General features: G+C 33.0%; 1 protein-coding gene across 3 annotated transcripts in view; it reads right to left on the reverse strand.

Moving 5' to 3' along the window:
• LOC141453824 (acetylcholinesterase-like) overlaps positions 1-18,405 on the reverse strand; it is a 114,574-nt gene that overhangs the window by 94,687 nt on the left and 1,482 nt on the right. For all 3 annotated transcript variants that reach the window (XM_074127472.1, XM_074127474.1, XM_074127473.1), the window contains exon 2: positions 17,594-17,855. The gene's annotated coding sequence lies outside the window, so the exon portion shown is untranslated. The remainder of the gene's footprint in view (positions 1-17,593; positions 17,856-18,405) is intronic.

Below are 18,405 nucleotides of genomic sequence, written 5' to 3' on the forward strand. Positions count from 1 at the left end.
TAGTTGACTACAATTGTTCGTGCAACTTATTTTAATGACTTAATGGTGTTTTTTTTTTATCAAAGTTAGTTAATAATGATTCAAAAATAAAATGGTTATTTTCTTTTTGTTCCGTCTCCGAAAATTGATTACTTTTGAATTATTATTAATTAACTTTGATGAAAAAAACCTCCATTATGTCGTTAAAATATGTTGCACAAACAATTGTAGTCAAGAAACTAAAATTTGCCACAATTCTTTCCCACTTCCCCGTTTGAATAGTCTGAACAATTTTTGTAGCAATTTTGGCTAGGCACCTCCCTATAGTACTTTTTACTAATGTGTTTTATTGCTACTTTATTTTTTACTTCCGTTTTATTAAATAATAATTGTTAAAAACTAAACTGGTTGCTTTTCTTTTTGTTCCTTCTCCAAAAATTGACATTTGAGTAAATTAGTAGTGAAAAGTGGGTTACGCAAAATCCCAGTTTTCTGCATTTACACCCCTCTGTTCGGGGTACGGTTTTATTAAAAACCAAAAAAATCCATATGGTCTTGAAGTTCAATAAATGCGTAACTTTTTCTGAAATTATGTGACTCCTTGATTCATTAATCATTGAAAAAATGCAGTTGAAAATTTTAACAAAATTTCATTGTTATAAGAAACGTTTTGAGGCTCGGTATTTAGCAAATTTATAGGAAATTTAATGCTCTTTCGTTTGGAATAAGCAGATTTGTTATAGGATAAAGGATAGAAAAGTTACGGCCATTTTATGGTGGAAAACGGGAATATCGACGGAAAAGTTAAAAATGCAAATATCTTGGACACTATTGAGAATCGGGCCAAAGTGAAGAGAATATTTTTTGTTGCATTTGAGCTACTGAATCACCTCCCGAAGTTTCGACCACTCCTCCGTATACACTCTGTATGTACTCGATTTTCTAATATAAGAGTATTTAAAATAAAAACATTTCCTTAATTATATATATTAAACGGTCCTATTCTTTGTTTGAATTTAATTAATTAAGGACTAATTGTCTTGGCATCCTAACTGTGCAATAACTGTATACTTTAAACAAAGTTAGTTAAAAATAAAATAGTTGATAGTTGATACTGTATCAAGTTATTACGCAAATTATTCGAGAAATATCAATTATCAATATCAACCTCTCAAGCCAACTATTTAACTATAACCATGAAGGACAATATTAATTCTAAGCCAATTTGTAACTTACTATATTATCTTTTCAGCTTTAATCACGTTTTTAATCAGGTTTTTGAAGTAAGATTTTTTTACGTTCAGTATATTGTGTTTGTTATCATCAATATGTTACAATATTAAATGTTTCAATTATTCAGAGTACTAATTTGTTGCTTTATACTCATCATTAAAAACAAAAAAGTTTAATTATTGTTAAAATGAATAAAACATATAATGTGTACCCAAACGATTTGACGAGTAGAGTTTGTTTAGAGCAAAGGTTCAAAGGGTGTGTACGATTTAATAAAAGCGAATAAGGAAGTAAAATATGGGACAAGTTAGTTAGTTAAAATGGGATTGGGAAGTGGGGGATTGACAACTCACATACATTCGCACTCTTACAAACACACTCACGCGCACATGGTGCTATTTGAGGGAAGCGCGTTTGGAAAATGCGTTTGTAGAGAATGAGGGGGCGTGTGTTTGCTCTGATTAAGCCAATCAGCTGGGCTCCAGTAAGTAACACGTATGTCCTCGCTTCACCTGGCACATACACACCTTTACTAATACAATTACACAGGCCAGGAACAATCACTAGGTCTCAGCTAGTCTACTCTCTCGCTCTTGAATCCAAGGTGAGAAATCCTGGAGAGGTCATGTACTTCAACAACAAGCATCCCCTACCTTGTCAACTCCTTGACTCGTCGTGTAGAAAACCTAGAGACATTCAGACCTTGTAGTATGATAAGGTAGCCATTAGGCGCCAAATATCGTGCCAGGTCTCCAGAGAACTTGTACGTATTACACCCTCACTCTTTGCCACTTTTTTTTTGGGGAATCGATCGTTACTTTACCCTACCAAAAAATAATTGGATAACATTCCTTATAAAATAAATTGCTTCTTGTAAGCCCGCACAATTGCCATTCCGATCAACTTATGGAATACGTGAGTATCTTGAGATCAATAAATCATTAATAACATGTCCCATCAGTAATATCATTCTTTGTACTAACTCAAGTATGGGAATGAATGTTATATAAGAGTGGGAAATCTGAACACTTTTTTATAGACATTAAAATCAAGAAAATTTAATAAATATATTATGTAATGGGGTACAACGCTTTGTCTTCGAGGTGTCTTTAAATTTTCGGTATATTAGTGTGTAAATAACTACAATACTAAATTGATAAGTCACAAGTGGGATGAGCAGTCGACGACAAAGTTAGATTTATTTCCTTGCGATCACAACTAGGGTAGTCGCCTTTTTCTTCTTCTCTTAGCTGTTTAACCCGTTAGAATGGATTGCATATTGCTCCATACGAAAAGGATCGCAGGCAGATGCTACCAATGTTCCCGTCCACCTCTCATCTCTCCAAAGTTAGAGTGGAAATCTGCCCAAATCAAGAGTAGCTGGAGAAATAGAGAGTACAAATAGAGACGGGAAAACCAGCAGAAATGACGGTTCAGTTTTTCCATACTTAAAAGGCCCGTAGAAAGTTTTGTCTACTTCACCAGGCGCCGCAACAATTTCAGGTAAGGAAATCTTTACCCACCCCCGCAGACATAGAAACTGGTACTACCATAAGAGCTACAAACCTCTACAAAATGGCACACAGTTTCCTTAGACTCACCACAGGCTGTATACTCGTAGGTTGGTGGCTGGATAAGGCTGCAATTAAACAGGTGGTACGCTACAGTAGCACTTTCATGGCTCTAGAGAGCAGATGGATGGCCTTCACTTTTATCAGCAGATGCTCTTAACTATCTCTAAACTATTCAGCAACCCCACAACGAGCGCCCTCCCATCCCTGGTTGACCTTAAATTCTGATTAAAAAAAAATCAATACTCAAAACTGAAATTTCTTTTGAAACTCGGCAGGGATCAGAGATTAAAAGAAAAGTTAGCTCTAAAATCAATCATATACCTTTATGAGTATACTGAGAGTCATATCAAACTGTTGAGAAAAATTTACAACCTCTAGTTATTAATTGGATTTGTTTAAAAAAACTAACGAAATTTCACTTGGGAAGAAATGGGCAAACAACTTTTTAGGAGGCCTAGAAGTTCCGCTAAACAACATTTACAGCGCTTACAAGATGAGAACTATCTGAATTTAGAGTATCCACAGGCAACCTCTACTCCATTATATCAAATGGACTCATACATTACACACTTCACAGATACCAATATTAGGCGCAGTACACACAGATCTGAAGGAAACAACACTAGAACCTTCAGATCGCAGCACTTTACGGCAACTCTAACTACACATTTACTAATAAACGTGAAAAAATGCGCAACATCTTATTTATTACCAGAGAATGTGGCTTTTAGATTACTAATGAATTCAAATAGCACTTACGGATAGCAAAACTCCATCATAAATTATCTGTTCTTACAATAACGAAAAATTCCCACGAAGTTTCCCCAACGTAGCACTTTGCTGAATGGTTTTTTAAAATTATTTATGATAAATTCTACAATTTACTATATACTCTACATTCTCAATGTTTTCATGTTGATCTACAATATTATTATTAACATTTTCTCCGAAAAATTTGTTTAACAGAACTATTTAGAATAATTTCAGTATATTACGTATAGTATATTCTGCAAATTGATAATGAAAAAAGAATTAAGTATATCCTGAAATTCTTAAGCTTCAAATCCTTTTCGGGGAAGCGGACCTGGTGGCGAGAGTGAAGCAAGCGAGACGTAAGAAGATGGAGGACGAGAACCCAAGAAAAAGAGGAATGGCAGAGAATAGTGGTGGAGGTCTTGGTCCTTTTAAGGACTGTTGAGCCATAGAGGGAGAAGAGAGATCCTGAAATTCTAAAATAGTCTTAAACGGACCAGAGCGGTCAATTCATATCCGCAAGAAGAAGCCCTCTCAAAGAAGACAATTGGAGAAGGAAGAAATTGAAGAGGGGATGGCGACTATGGGGAAAGAGTAGGCCAATCAAAATTTTTGGAGCGAACTAAGGTGGCGCAAAACCCATCAGGGATACGTCGATAAAAGTAAAAAATCAAGTAAGATTTGTGTTTCAACAAAAGGTATACAGCCTTAAGACTTGTAGCAAGAAAAAGTAATGTGAATGCTACTACTTTTTTTAATATCATAAATACTTAAAATTATTAAACATTCTGCAAATTCCCTACTTCTCAAACCTACACAGCAATATAATATATTAAGCGTCTTAAATGCGAAACTGGTTATTTTTTTATCAAAACTTTTAGAAAATATTGTTAAATTTGAGAAGTTTTTAAATTTAAGCAATACGGTAATTATTAAATTATTGTTTCAATTTATCATTTTGTTTTTAGTTGTTATAGACAAATTGGCCAAGAGATCTAGGCCAATGATCTAATTAAAATTGTTTAGACATGCAAGTACTACAGGTACACAGTAACTGTGTTTGCAACATGGAAGTTACATGTATTTTGGTAACCCATCAGCCTGTATATGCAAATAATGCAGATTCAATGCAGTCTTTTATCTGCGGCCAAGTGAAATATAGCTTCAAATTTGTTCCGTTCATTTAGTATTATTATTAGTATTTCCGAAAATATTTGGAGTGGTGAGAGAGATGATTACCAGAAAAGAACTCTGAAAATAAAAGTTAACTTTATGACAGACACGTCGAATTTAGCAAACTGCTACAATTTTATCATAAAAAAATAAATAGATATCCAAATTTTGTACATAATTATTGCTGGTTTTTTTTAATTTACTTCAAATCTTTTGGGAAGGGATTAGCTATGAGGTTAGCATACTGGACTCCCACGCGGAGGTCCCGGGTTCGAATCCAGCAGCTGACCCTTAGATTTTCTCTTCCTAGGAGCTTCTTACAGCTCACTGTCCGGTGATGGACAGTGTTGTCTGTAACGAGAGAACACTGTCCGGAGGCCGGCAGTGCACTGGAAAAAGCTCCGGGCGCTAATGACCTCAGCTGTTGATGCGCAAAAAAAAAAAAAATCTTCTGGTTATTTGTTATTTAGTGCATAAGGGTTATTTGGTTTCTCCTGTGTTTTGTGTTTAACGGTTTTTGTTGTTTAAAGAAATTTCCCAATATTTATTGTATTTACTCTTCTGTTGTAATTAGTCTATTGTATCTGTCCAATTGTAATTACCAAAATTCCCGTGTAAGTCCCGCTATATCTGTATATATAACCTGCTTCTCCATTTCTGGCTCTTAGTTTCTGTAACTCAACCAACCCGCATAGCCACGTAAGTTTTCAATAATTATAAAGAATTTATTGTATTTTACTGTTTATTTTTGTATTACTGATTTTTACTGTTTTTTCTATGTTACTGACTCTGTAAATTGTTTTGTATTTGTAATATCCAGGCCCTGAAGAGGAAAATATATTTGTCGAAACGTTGGCAAAGAGACGAGTTGTTTTATTTGACCGATTCCTCGCAAATCATCCATCCTAAGTTGAAGTAAGTACATTTAAAAAAATATTTTACGCATCATTTTTCAGACAGGTGACTCTTGAATAGTTTCATAAATTCGACTTGAATACTTTGTTTCTTAAGTTTTCAAACTTGATCTCTGCTTTGAGGGAAAATCTTCCTTTCAACTTTATTGAATGAAAAACCTTCGACTACGATTAGGAATAACGTAAAAACAACTTCTGCAAAACTCATTTCTAGACTTCTAATTTTCTTCAGCTCTAAAATTATGACCGTACATGATGATTTTAACACTGACAATAAATGGATGACGCACAAGTATTGTCTGGCAATAAATCCTTTACTTTTGGAGAGTTAAAGTCTTTCGGCAGTAATGAAAGTTAAAGGATAGATAGAATTTATAAAGGATATATAGAACATTAAAGTGTATGAGGCGTAATTGTTAGTTTGTCCGTTTATGACGAGATATCATTGTCATTTTCAGAAGAGAGTTTTGGGAGTACAGCACCATACAGATTTGTCTGATCTCTTAAGGTGGGCGAGTACTGATATGATTTATTTTAATAGTTCTTTTTAAGTAGGTAATTAAATTTGAATATTTTGTAATTTTTCATTTTGAGATGCGTTACCACTTATAATTTGGGCGGATTTTTATGGGTCTAAAAATCATATTTCCGAAAATCCCTCTCCCGAAAAAGGAAGTGTGTGTGCACTGTTTTTTTCTGAAAGAAATAATATATTTATTTTAAAACCATCAACAGTAAAATGTAAAATATATTATATGCCACAAACAGTATTGATTTTAGAAAGGATATTTTGTTTTGCAATATAATATAAGAGCGACAAAGTTTATAATATTATCAGTTCTCAAGTGAGAGAAGATAGCGTACAATCAGAACTTAGTTCGTCAATTAGTCAAGCGATTGTTGGCTGACAGTTTCAGGAGTTTACTAACTATTACGCTGACAAGTTTTAGATAATTTATGTTCTCCTGCTACAAACTATTATGATTATTAAAAATAAATATTAATGTAACTTAACATTAATTAAATGTTTAAACCGACTTTTTTATTCAATATTTAAATTATTACAATTAATATGTCACAATTATCACTTTCTTTTTTACTTTAATATGTTAACGACACAAAATAATTTAAAGCATAATAATTTCAAATGTGGTTAGGTCCGCATTGCTAAATAATCTCTTTGATTTAAACCGTTGGAGCAAGTTTACTTCTTTTTTATTCCTGACCAGTTTCGGATTTTCATCCATCATCAGATCCAACAGAAATACGCGCTACGACGGATAAAATCAAAGACAATAATTTACCTGACACCCTCGCTAATTTATTTGCCAATTTATCATCTGCGCACATTCACAACTTTCTTTGACGGCTTTCCCCAATTTCAGAGTATTCTAAAATGAGTTAGTTTGTTATAAGAAGTTGGCGGAGATTCCAACCAATCGAGTATATATGTAAAACAGTTTTAAAAACCTAACAAACTGGTGTTTACATGAATTTCTCCGACCGAGTTTGCTATTTCTAACTTAAAGTTATCTCAGTTTTAAATTCCGAATTTTAAAACATACTAACATTGTATGTCTTACTAATAATGTCCAGATTGTAAAATTATACTTTAGACCAATATCTAAAGGCCTCAGAAGGCTACCGGCTGGTACTGGTAGTCATAGCAGGTTTTGTTTGAGAAGGAGAGACGCCTTTCATTTTCAACCCGATCTCTTTAAAAGACTAACTGTTTTTTTTCGAAATTTTTAAAGTTATGTTTTATAAATACTGATTGCCTATGATCAATTCTGTATGCTCGAAGTTCTTTAAAATGGACGAATTCGCCCATAGCTAGGTTGAAGTTGAAGAGCGAAATGAAGATCGGATTTCCTAATGACCTAAACGGAAAAAATGGACTGGAAAAAAAGAGTAGGTGTTGGATTTTCTAGGTTTTATTGAGTTTAACTTTGGATAGTGAGCCTTAAGCAGTAATCACTTGCCCATCAAGTAAAGTAATCACCTTTACAATCACCCATTTACAAAAACATAATCATCCAAAATGTATTGTTTCACATTAAATTTATAATTTAATAGGTTTAGGTTGTATCTATTAAGTAAATCCAAATATTCTTTGTTACTAAAATGGGGTCGATGCAAAATCTTTAATAAAATTGGAAATAAACTAAGAGAGATTCTCAACAGATATTTCAATGTCAGCCATGAGCAGCATTATTATTACTCTATTAATGTGCGTATAATTAGGAGTAACAGATCCCCCAATTGTTTAGGACCCTCATCACATCCTGCTTCAACAATTGTTTTACCTTTCAACTGCTAGCTTAGTAATAGATTATTATTTACAAGTAAACAAATCAAACTGAAAGTTATAAATCAATTTTGCGAGTTTTAAAATTCACTAACCATTCCGATCAAAAATCTTTTTTACACTGAAACGCAATCAGAAAAAGTTAAATAATTTTTATTCGCCAGAATTGAAAACAAAATAAAAAAAAAAAACAAGTGTCACTCAGAACTTTTTTTGCCCATAATACTGAAACGTTACTACTAGATAATTTGAATTTTTACTAAATGTTGATTGGTTTCAGTTCACTGCAATAGACTTTTGAGGAAGCTTGATAACGTGAAAGTACTCCTTAAAATCAATTTCCATAAGTTTTGCGAGAAGCAAAACCATCCTCACAATCTAGAAAGATATATACATTAGGGCAAATGATAAATATCATTTATTTATAAATTTGATGTTACATTCAATTTACAATTCGTGCAGGTAGTATACAACTATATTCTTAAAAAATAATATGCCACTTAGAGGACTGTCAAAAAACTACCATTTACTAACTAAGTTAGAAGAAAATTTGAAATCTAAAGTTTTCATACTTTAAAAGAAATTATTCATTTAAATTTAAACCTTTCTAGAATATCTATCTTTTATTCTGCCTCACTTGCTTCATTTTTGTTTTCTTATTTAGATAATTAGTTTATCTAAATTTAAAACATTAGTGTTTTAAACCACTTGATAATTAGAATTTTACTATATCCACCACTTTTAGAAAAGAAAATAAAAATTAAATAATGTCCTAAGAATACATGGTCTGGAAAACAATTTAAAATATAAGAAAATAATTAATGAAGCAGGTAAGTCAGAATAAAAGGTTGGATTAAACGACAGAATAGAAGATTTAAAAAGTAATGTCAATAAGTTAAATATAAAAACTTTTGATTCTATCATTTTCTTTCGTAAATAAATGTTTAAGAAAAATCTTAGACGAAGTCAGCTGACCGACTTCAAGAAGTTCAATAGATAAAAGTAAAGTAAAATAATGCGTTGCCTATTCTTTTCTGGCGGGCTTTAAGTACAACTATCAAATTAGGTTTCGTGGTCGAAGGCGAATAGCAAACGTATTTTATTAATAAACTCTTTTTATTAACTATTCAATAAAATCCAAGGCCTAAACCGGGTCTCAAACTCCATACTGCATATTAGCTTTACGGACCTCGCCTATAACCATTCGGCTACCGTGGCCCTTAGGATTTCGACTGAAACCACACTTGGCTCCTAAGCTAAGTAAAATACCTGAGTTTTTTTTTGCAATTTTTCGTTTTTTAGTTTTAATGGATAAACACACACAGATCAAACCACTTCTCAGCTTCATGGGCCACAAAATGGACATTTCTTTTGAAAATTCATAATCAAAAATCTGCACAAATCAGTACCTTCTCTTACTAGAGTAAAGTAAAAGAGAGTAAAAAATAGCTTTAATATAATCACAGATCACACTTAACATCAGACATCTTAAGACAAATGTGCCAAAAATTTGAAAATATAAAATGTATGACTAGCAAGAACTTTGAAAATAGTAATAAGCGAATATAGTGTGACAGTGTAGACTAGATTTTCCTCAACCGTTTTCTAGTCCCAAATTAACCAAAGCAAGAGAAAAAGTTAAAAGTACAGGGCTCGCCCTTTCTGCCCCGCATCTCTAAATCATTTCTTTTGGAATGTTCGTTTATAAGAAAAAGAGTTTTTAACAATGGAAACTGAAAGTTATGAGAGCTTACCAATTTTGTAGAAATTTTGTTACTCTCGACAAAAATTTAATTGTTATAAAAATAATTTTTATAAAATGAGGTCAGTATGGAAATTCTATATTCATTATATTGATAAATTTAAAAATGGAACAAGATTGAAAATAAAAATGATAAGAAAAAAAAAATGAATGAAGACTTGAGTAGGGCCCCTTTCCTAACTCGAAGCATCCGATAAACTTATCAAATCTAAATATACTTCTATTGTTGAGTTGAATTGGACCAAGCCAAAAAAAAAAAAAAAAAAATGGTGAACTTGCCGCCTCTCTCAGGAAAATTCCTGGTATACACTTTTTACACGAACACACCATCTGCTTTTTACTACCGCCGGAGGGAATTTGTTATTCCTACCACTAGACTCTTCTCTTTCCTCTTTCTGTTTTACTTCAGTCTCTCTCACTCTCTCTTCTTTTACTTGCATCTTTTTACGATGTTTTTTTTATAGAAGTAATTCTACTACACAGCGAACACATAAAAACAATAATTTAATTTGTATTGCTGCCATTGTGATTGCCAGACTATAAACGCCGGGCTGCCTCCCAACACATAAATTATGAATCATCCGTCCACAATATAATGCTATATTATTGTTTATGTTATTTAATAAAAAAAAAAGTTAAAAAAAAAAGAAATAAAGAAAGCATACGTATCATTAAAATTGAAAAAAAAAAACGATATATATTTCTAGAATAAAAAAAATAAAATGCTCATTTAAGTATTTCTAGGGAATCCTGGGCTCCTGTTTTAAGGAGCACATCGTGGCAACTTTTCGTCTGTCAAAAGTCGTCAACAAAAGGTGTTCATTTCGCTTCAAAAAAATAAAATTGTAGAAAATTTAAATTAGTAATCAATATGAGACTCGACAGTGGTTCCCAAATAAAGAGCCATTTCAGGAAAAACTGTCTTGAAAAAAAAAAATTATCTAGCGAGAGAAATGTTTCAAATAAAAGAGGACTGCACGAATATTCTTAAATATGTCATTTTTAAGATTATGTGTGGAGCTACATTTAAATCACAAGAAAGTACCACCGAATAGAACAATGGTACTGAAACGGAACACCAGTTAGAAATTGCCGCAGCTTTTCGTTTTTTGGACTATTTCTTTTTTCGATTACGGAAATTTGACACTATCCTAGTACATCTAACTAGAAGTAAGATAAAGTAAAAAAGTAATTTTATTACATTGTAAACTCATACGCTGATAAACGTAAAGCAAGTTCGAATCATAAAAATGTCATAATTACATTTCTGAGGAAAAAAAAAATAACGTATACGAAGTTTTATAATATTTTGTTTGGCTGCATGTAAAATCTAAACATGTTTGGGTGGATGAAAGTTAAGTGGAATGGTAAGGTGAGATGAAAACTCAGCGACTGTTGGTTATCGAAACTGTAGTAAACTCATTAACAAACGTGAATGTCTTCACGTACACATCTACATTTGTGTTTGTATCTGTGTGCGCCTGTATGAGTGGAGTACATCTCAATGAAATTTATGAATACCCAAAACTCGTACTCCTGTAACTAGGCTTCATCAAATAGACGGTCGGGTTGGTAGTGGTGGTGGAGCGATGGACGCCAAACTTCTAGCCAAAGGACCGGCCCGATCGAGTTGCCAGAAGTTCGAGAATCATTGTGATTGTTTAAACTGATAAGAAAACAGTTTGTACAGTTAGGCTGTTGATTGGACTACAAATAAATACTATCAACCAACCCCATTTTAGGAATTCCAGAACTTTTTTTTTTGTTCATAAAATATTTGCTATTAAAATTGTTACTAACCACGTAAATTGTCAAGCTATTTTTTTTTTTAAAAAAAACTCTTATTTTATAACAAGTTTTTACGGGTTCGTAATTTTCTTTATTTTTACAGAAAGGTTTATATTCCTACCTTAGCACACTAAAGTAATTTGTTTTCACAAGTAGGTAGAAAAAAAAAAACGCCTAAACTTTTACTTACACCTTTTATTTTGTACTACGAAAAATATAGATCAAAATACTTCAACCTTTAAGGAAAACCACGCATAAAATCAAGTAAAGAGAAAAATAATTTTTGTCCTTAAAAAGATTGGCAAGTAACTTGACCTACTAACATTTATGTACCATGTGCTTACAAATAAAGTTCCCCTCATATGGAATAAATAATAATAATGGACGAAAAATACTAGTAAAATTATTGTAAATCTTGACTTGCGCCCAACTTATATATATTTTGAAAAAAATGTTTTTTTCCCTACGATTTTTAAAAATTGTGATGATATTTTTAAAAGTCTAACATGATAACTAAATAAATGTCAGCAAGTATCATCTTATCACGCAAAATTTATTAAACTAAGCGCCTTTTTTTTTCCGAACTTCTCCAACCTTATTGGATTAATTTTTCTTGAGGTTTAAAATTTTAGAATGATTAATATTTAAATTAGAAACCCTAATGAGTCTTAGCCTTACCCCAGAATTGGACTGCTTACTAGTATTATGTACAACAGACTTGTTAATTGGGCAGAAGCTAGAAATCTCATATCGGAAGAGCATATGGGGTTTCGAAAGGGCAGAGGTTCTGCTGATGCGGTCTTTAGTTTAATATCGGCCGTTAAGTACAGTTGAGAGACTGAAGAAGAGAAAGGTTTTTGGAATATTGATTTAAAGAGGGTCTTTGATACTGTTGATCATTCAAAATTGTGGTTTAAATTAGCTCAAATTGGTGTCAATGCAAAAGTTATTAGGTTTCTCAGTAAAATGTATTCCTTGGCATCCTTTGTTATCTCTGGTGAGCCCTCTGTCTCTGATGAAATTTTAGTTACTAGGAGGGTGTTACAGGGTGAAATTTTAAGCCCTACTTTATTTTCGTTGTTCATTTCGGATATAGTTGAATACTTCACCGCCAATGGGCCAGAGGAATCAATATTAATAAATATAAAGACCTAATAATGACTCTCTATGCGGATGATATGGCAATTTTTGCATCAATTTTGGCATAAAGCTCAATCATGTCTGCACATCTTGGAAGAATATTGCACTTTAAAATATTGGTTGTCAATCCTAGAAAAACTGTTATACTTCCATTTCATAAAGGAGGAGAATTTCTAAATTTCCAAATCTTATTTATAAAAGTGAGAGGATAGAAATAGTTAGTTCCTTTAATTATCTAGGGATCCCTCTGTTTGCGTCAGGAAGATTTAAACAGTCTGGTAAATATTTTTTAGCCAGAAGCGACGCTGCAAATGGCACCGTACGAGTATTTAGGTTGTTGGCTTCTTGCAGATCTGATGTGTGAGCTACAAAGAGATAACTTTATAACTTTCTGAAAGTGTTTTTTTATATTTATCAGCGATATATAACTTTTTTGTTGTGAACAGCTTAAATATAAATTACATAATAGTAATTGATTTTGATTTTGAAGTTTTTGACTGATATAGAAGTGAATTTTATTTATTATTTGAGAGCATTTGTGATTTTCATAAGATTTTGGATCTTAAAGATTAAATTTTGTAAGGAATGAAATGCTTAGCGGAATCCCAAAATATAGGAAGTATAAAGTAAGTTTGTTTTGTAAGTACGTTTAGATCATTTGTCGAGTTGTCTAGATAGCATTGGTAATTGCATGTTGGTTTCCATTCTTTTTACTCTAGTATCAATATTTTAAGCTAGTCGTTATATGTAACCTAAGGAAGTGGAAAGCAACGTATTATTTAATTTAAACCCACGGCAGACAGCGTGTCGGAGAATAAAGATGTTTGAATACATTTCTGTCCATTCACCTTTCACTTTGTGCTCTATTTTTCCATCAAGGGAAGTTGACCTTGAAGATGTCTAGAAACAAAGATAAGTTCGGGATGGGAAAAGAGAGTAACAAAATCATCAGTGACGGTCGAAGTTACTGTACTAGGAAGAACAGCAACTTAAACTGTGTATAGAATAGGTCCCCAAAATACTTCCTTGTAGAACTCTTGCTTTCACAAGAAAGTAAGGAAAAAAAAGACCCGTGAACGACTTGGCAAAAATCAGTCAGTGAGGATGATTTATGAATGACTGGCACCGTAACGCGAGATGTCAAACCTTGTCTGAGGGGCTTCCGTACAGTACTGTTTCTATTCAAAATACCAGTGTTTTTCTCAATCCAAACTGACTGAAGGATTTTTTAAGTTTTCAAGGATTTTGAATATTACTGGGAGAAGACAAATTGACCGAAAAACTTGAAGTTCCGTTAATTATGCCAGTAATTTTATGCTAAGAGATCAAAGAGAATTTTCAAAATCCACTATTTAATAATAATAATCCAATATTTATTAGCCACTATTTAACTATATTTACAAATACTGCTCTGCAGTTAGGATATGTGTTCGCAAATGGATTGCAGGAAATACTTCCGAAGTGTGATACTTCCAAAACCTAGATAATTATAAATTTTAGTGTTAATTGTAATGTTTGGTTTTTAGATCAAAAAATAAATGTTTGCAAAGTAATATTAAGAAAGTAAAGACGTCTATTTTTCAGACTAGGCTTAACGTCCAACTATCAATTAGGTGTTGTCGAAGGGGCGGAATCACTTTTAACATTTTTTCCAGAAATAAAAAGTAGCATTACCGGGATTCAAACTGAGGACCTCCCACTTACACAGCCACGCTTCATGACCACTAGACGGTCCTAATTTTGTAGGTATATAGTAAATCTAAAAATTGTATTTCTACTAAATAAACATTTTAAACTTTTGTGTATAATTTGAGAACTAAAATAATAAAGTAACGGAAATAGAAGACAATTAGAGGCTCCAATTCTGTGAACACACATTATTACAATCTAGTTTGAAGGAGTTAGCTGACCCGCATATCAGCCTTGTTGCAGTATAGTCTACTGTTTGGAGGGCAATTTCTGTGTTTGCTAACTTCAATGAAACTACTTCTTACAATACAATACTCTGAAGATTCGTCCACTTATAAATAAAATCAAGCTTAGGAAATTCGATGTGCCCTTATTGTAATTCTCTGAGTAGTCTATGATAAATTTCTTTTGATTGAATATCCACTGAATTTATTTTCAAATTATTGAGGCAATAGAACGATGTGTGTACATTTATGACAATATTATCAATGTTCCCCGAACAGCTACGTTCGGTCTAGACCTAAGATTTTATTTAATGTTTAATATGAGAACTTTAAAATAAACTATGTCTGCTATCCGTCTCCGTCAAAGCCACTAATTTGGAAGTTGGAAGCAAAGCCAGCATGAAAAAATAGGCAATACTTTACAAAGCATTACCTGAAGTAACGTCCCTCAAAAATCAAAATCAAAAGAAAGTCATTTGAAAGGTCTATATCAGAGATACTCGGAAAATCAATTTTTACAGTTTCCTAAAAAGTTACAAATAAAAAGACATGCGAATTTTGAGAAGTCAGCTTAAGTAGTTATCGAGAGAATCGTGGCAAACAGAAATAGTATTTCAAGAAATCCCAATATACATTGGAGGGAATTAAGCCTTCCTACAAATGAACAAATTACTCTGGACTGACTGCACAGTAGACCAGCAGTAACAATGCCGATACCGCGAAACCATTCAAATCAACATCATATTTTTTCCAGAATTCATTCAAATCCAATTTGTCTGGAATAAACATTGCAAACAAATTGATGTTGCTTAGAGCAGCGAATTTTTAGCCGATAATTTTGTTTTTCCTTTATAAATATTTATTAATAAAATACTTGAAAGTTATGTGCTACGGTGGATCAAAAATCACCATTTTTAAGAATGCTAAATGACGTAAGTTTATAATTATTTTTGACACGAGTAGAAATGAACAAATTTCGCCGTTCTCTACTTGAGAATACAGTTAACAAAATTAAACCTAAAATATTCTATTATTTTTAGCACATAAGAATTTGCAACGCAGTAACCGAATCGAAATCTTTAATTAGTTGAGTTTATAAATGCTTTGTGGCAGTTTCAATTCATGTCTTTCATTCGCGACCATGTCTTCTGCAGTTACCCAAACTAAATTTGTTGTGCCAGGTAGTATCTTTTCCTATTCTTCTTTTTCAGATTTTTTTCCCCCCAATACTGAGTACTAATATCTGATCATAGAATAAAAAAAATCAAATCCGATCAATTGAAGTTGGCGAGATATTTAGGAGCAAGTCGACACTTTAGTTTTTGGTGAGAACCTTTTGGATCAATCTCTTGCTGGAAGGTAAGAGGAGAATAAGAGTACAAATTGTTTGTTTAATTACTTAGAAGATTAAAATCCCAACTCAGAATTTAGCTGCAGATTTTTTTTTTTTTTTTTAAGGAAACATTTGAGGACATTGGTGTACGAAGCTTTTTTCGAACTCCGGACAGTGCTTTCTCGTTAAAGACAATACCGTACAACATCAGATAGAGAGCTTTAAAAATCTCATACAAAGAGAAAATCAAAGTGCCAGCAGTTGGATTCGAACCCGGGATCTTCGCGTTGGAATCCATTTTTACCCTAACCACTGAGCTAATTTCTTCCCTGCTACACATATTAATTCTGTAACGATTAGAAATAACCTTCACAAAACGAATAGTTCGGCAAAATGCTAAGATAAGCATGAAGTCTGCCAGTGGTTATCTCAGAACTCTTTTAGGGTAGTGCCATTTTTTTCTAAACATTTGTGACGCAGAAGGAAATAAGAGTTTCACTCCAAAATTTTTATCCCTATGGTGAATCATGGAACAGCGCATACTAAGACGTTGGATGGTTAAACGGAGGAGGTAATTTGCTTTTGATTGAATGTAACACATTTGAATATATGTTACATATATATTTATTTATTTATTTATGTGAATATTCAAAGCGACAGTAAGAAAGATGAATCTTGAATAAGAAAGACAGAGAGAGAAAATATTAAGAACTAGAAGAAGGTTATATTAATAAGATTGTTGAAGAAAATTTCTACTTAGATCTCGGTTAAGATAAATTTGAGAAGGAGGTTTTGCTCCGCTGTGAAGGTCAGGGTGAAGTATGAACTCAGACTGAGAAAGATCTTGGTGGGAAGTGAAGGGAAGGGAACTATGGACACAAGCCAGATTTAATCTTGGAAAAAGAAGATTATGGGTGAAGATGCAAGGTTAGCAGATAAGAGATAAAGCCTACAATAGCCTTTTTTTGCAGAGCATGGTCCCCCAATCTAGCGGTATAAAATTCTCCACCATTTTCTCTGCTTGTTTTTTTTATCTTTACTTTCTGCTTACTACAGAAATTTAGTTAAATCCTTCCCCTCCTACTTTAATCTATTGTCGGTAGACAGCAGGTTTAATGCTTATAACAGTAACATAAGCTTGTAAATCAAAACTTTTTTTTTTAATTAGCTACTGCTTCGCTGTATAACCCAAATTACTCTTGGTTTCTCTGTTTCGGAACCATTGCCCACTAAACTGGTAGCCCCCCCCTTTCTTTCGATTCCTCCCCAACAGGCACATTTACTATAAAGGTGCGAAAGTAGATAGTCGGTTTTTGAAGTGCGGAGGGGATGTCAGATAGTGATTAGAGTGTTAAGAAGCAGGAGTCGGTTGCTAGGATACCAACCAAGACGGGTTAACAGTTGAACGAAGGTGGGGAGTGTGACCTTTATTGACCTCGCAGGTGCCACCACAATTGCTTTCCCTCATAGTATTTTATTTTTTTTAATTATTTATTTATTTTTTAATAAATATTTTTATAATAATTCCTTAAAGTAGTAACAAAATAAAAAAGAAAAATTTTATTTTACTTTTAAGCTTTTTCTATCTCTAAATACTACCCCATAAGATAACAATTGAAATAAATATTTATTCATATAGAAAAAATATATATATATTGTATATTAATGTACTTTTTTGTAAATAAAAAAGAATACTTAGAGAATTGCGTAGAGGTTAACTCACGTGTTAAGATGCGTACTGGAGCAGGCCTTAATAATACAAGAGTGGTATAGTTGTCGTTGTGGTGTCGTTGTGAGGACGGGCAGACTGCAAGACTGGTGTACCGCTGGTCCCTAGTGAGCCACTGCTGCAATGTGCCAATGGGGCCCTGTAGGGCGCATGCCCCCCGCGCCAAACCACCACACCGGCGCACTCTTTAAACTAATTATGTATCTGCTTCTCTGCCTCTCTCTCTCTCGCTTCGTAGGCTATACAGCCTTCTTTCCTGTACCGCAACACCAACACAAGTATTAAGCCTATTTTCGTACTATATACACACACACACATGTATAAACAAAATTTAATACTTTTCCCTTTAATTCCACAATCATGCATTTGACTTAATAATTGTAAATTGTATTAGAAATATATAATTAAATTTTCATTAAAAATTTAATTTTTCCTCAATTTGACATTTAATTTGGCTTAAGATCGTATCAATTATCTATTTTGTTCTGATCCAAAAGAGAGCTCAGATACACATTGAAACTGATCCGCCAGCGGAAATGTGTCAGCTCTACAAGCGTGATAGCACAAGGAAAAGATTCCAGGATATTTAAAACTAATGCAGGTACCAGAATGAGTTGTTTCATAAAATACAACCATAAAATAAAATCAAAAAGGACTGCGAAGACAAGGACACTTGTATCGAATGGAAATGATAAGTCCCAAAAAGAGCTTTATAGCAGCATCCTGAATTGTAATAAGCCTTGATTAAAATGGTATCAGAATGTGCAGAAAGGTTTGGGTTCCCTTAGTCAACAGAGATTGACAAT

Source organism: Rhodnius prolixus, unplaced genomic scaffold (genome assembly GCF_049639745.1).
Source record: "Rhodnius prolixus isolate KJV_2025 unplaced genomic scaffold, Rpr scaffold_3, whole genome shotgun sequence".
In the NCBI taxonomy this organism is placed as follows: Eukaryota; Metazoa; Arthropoda; class Insecta; order Hemiptera; family Reduviidae; genus Rhodnius; species Rhodnius prolixus.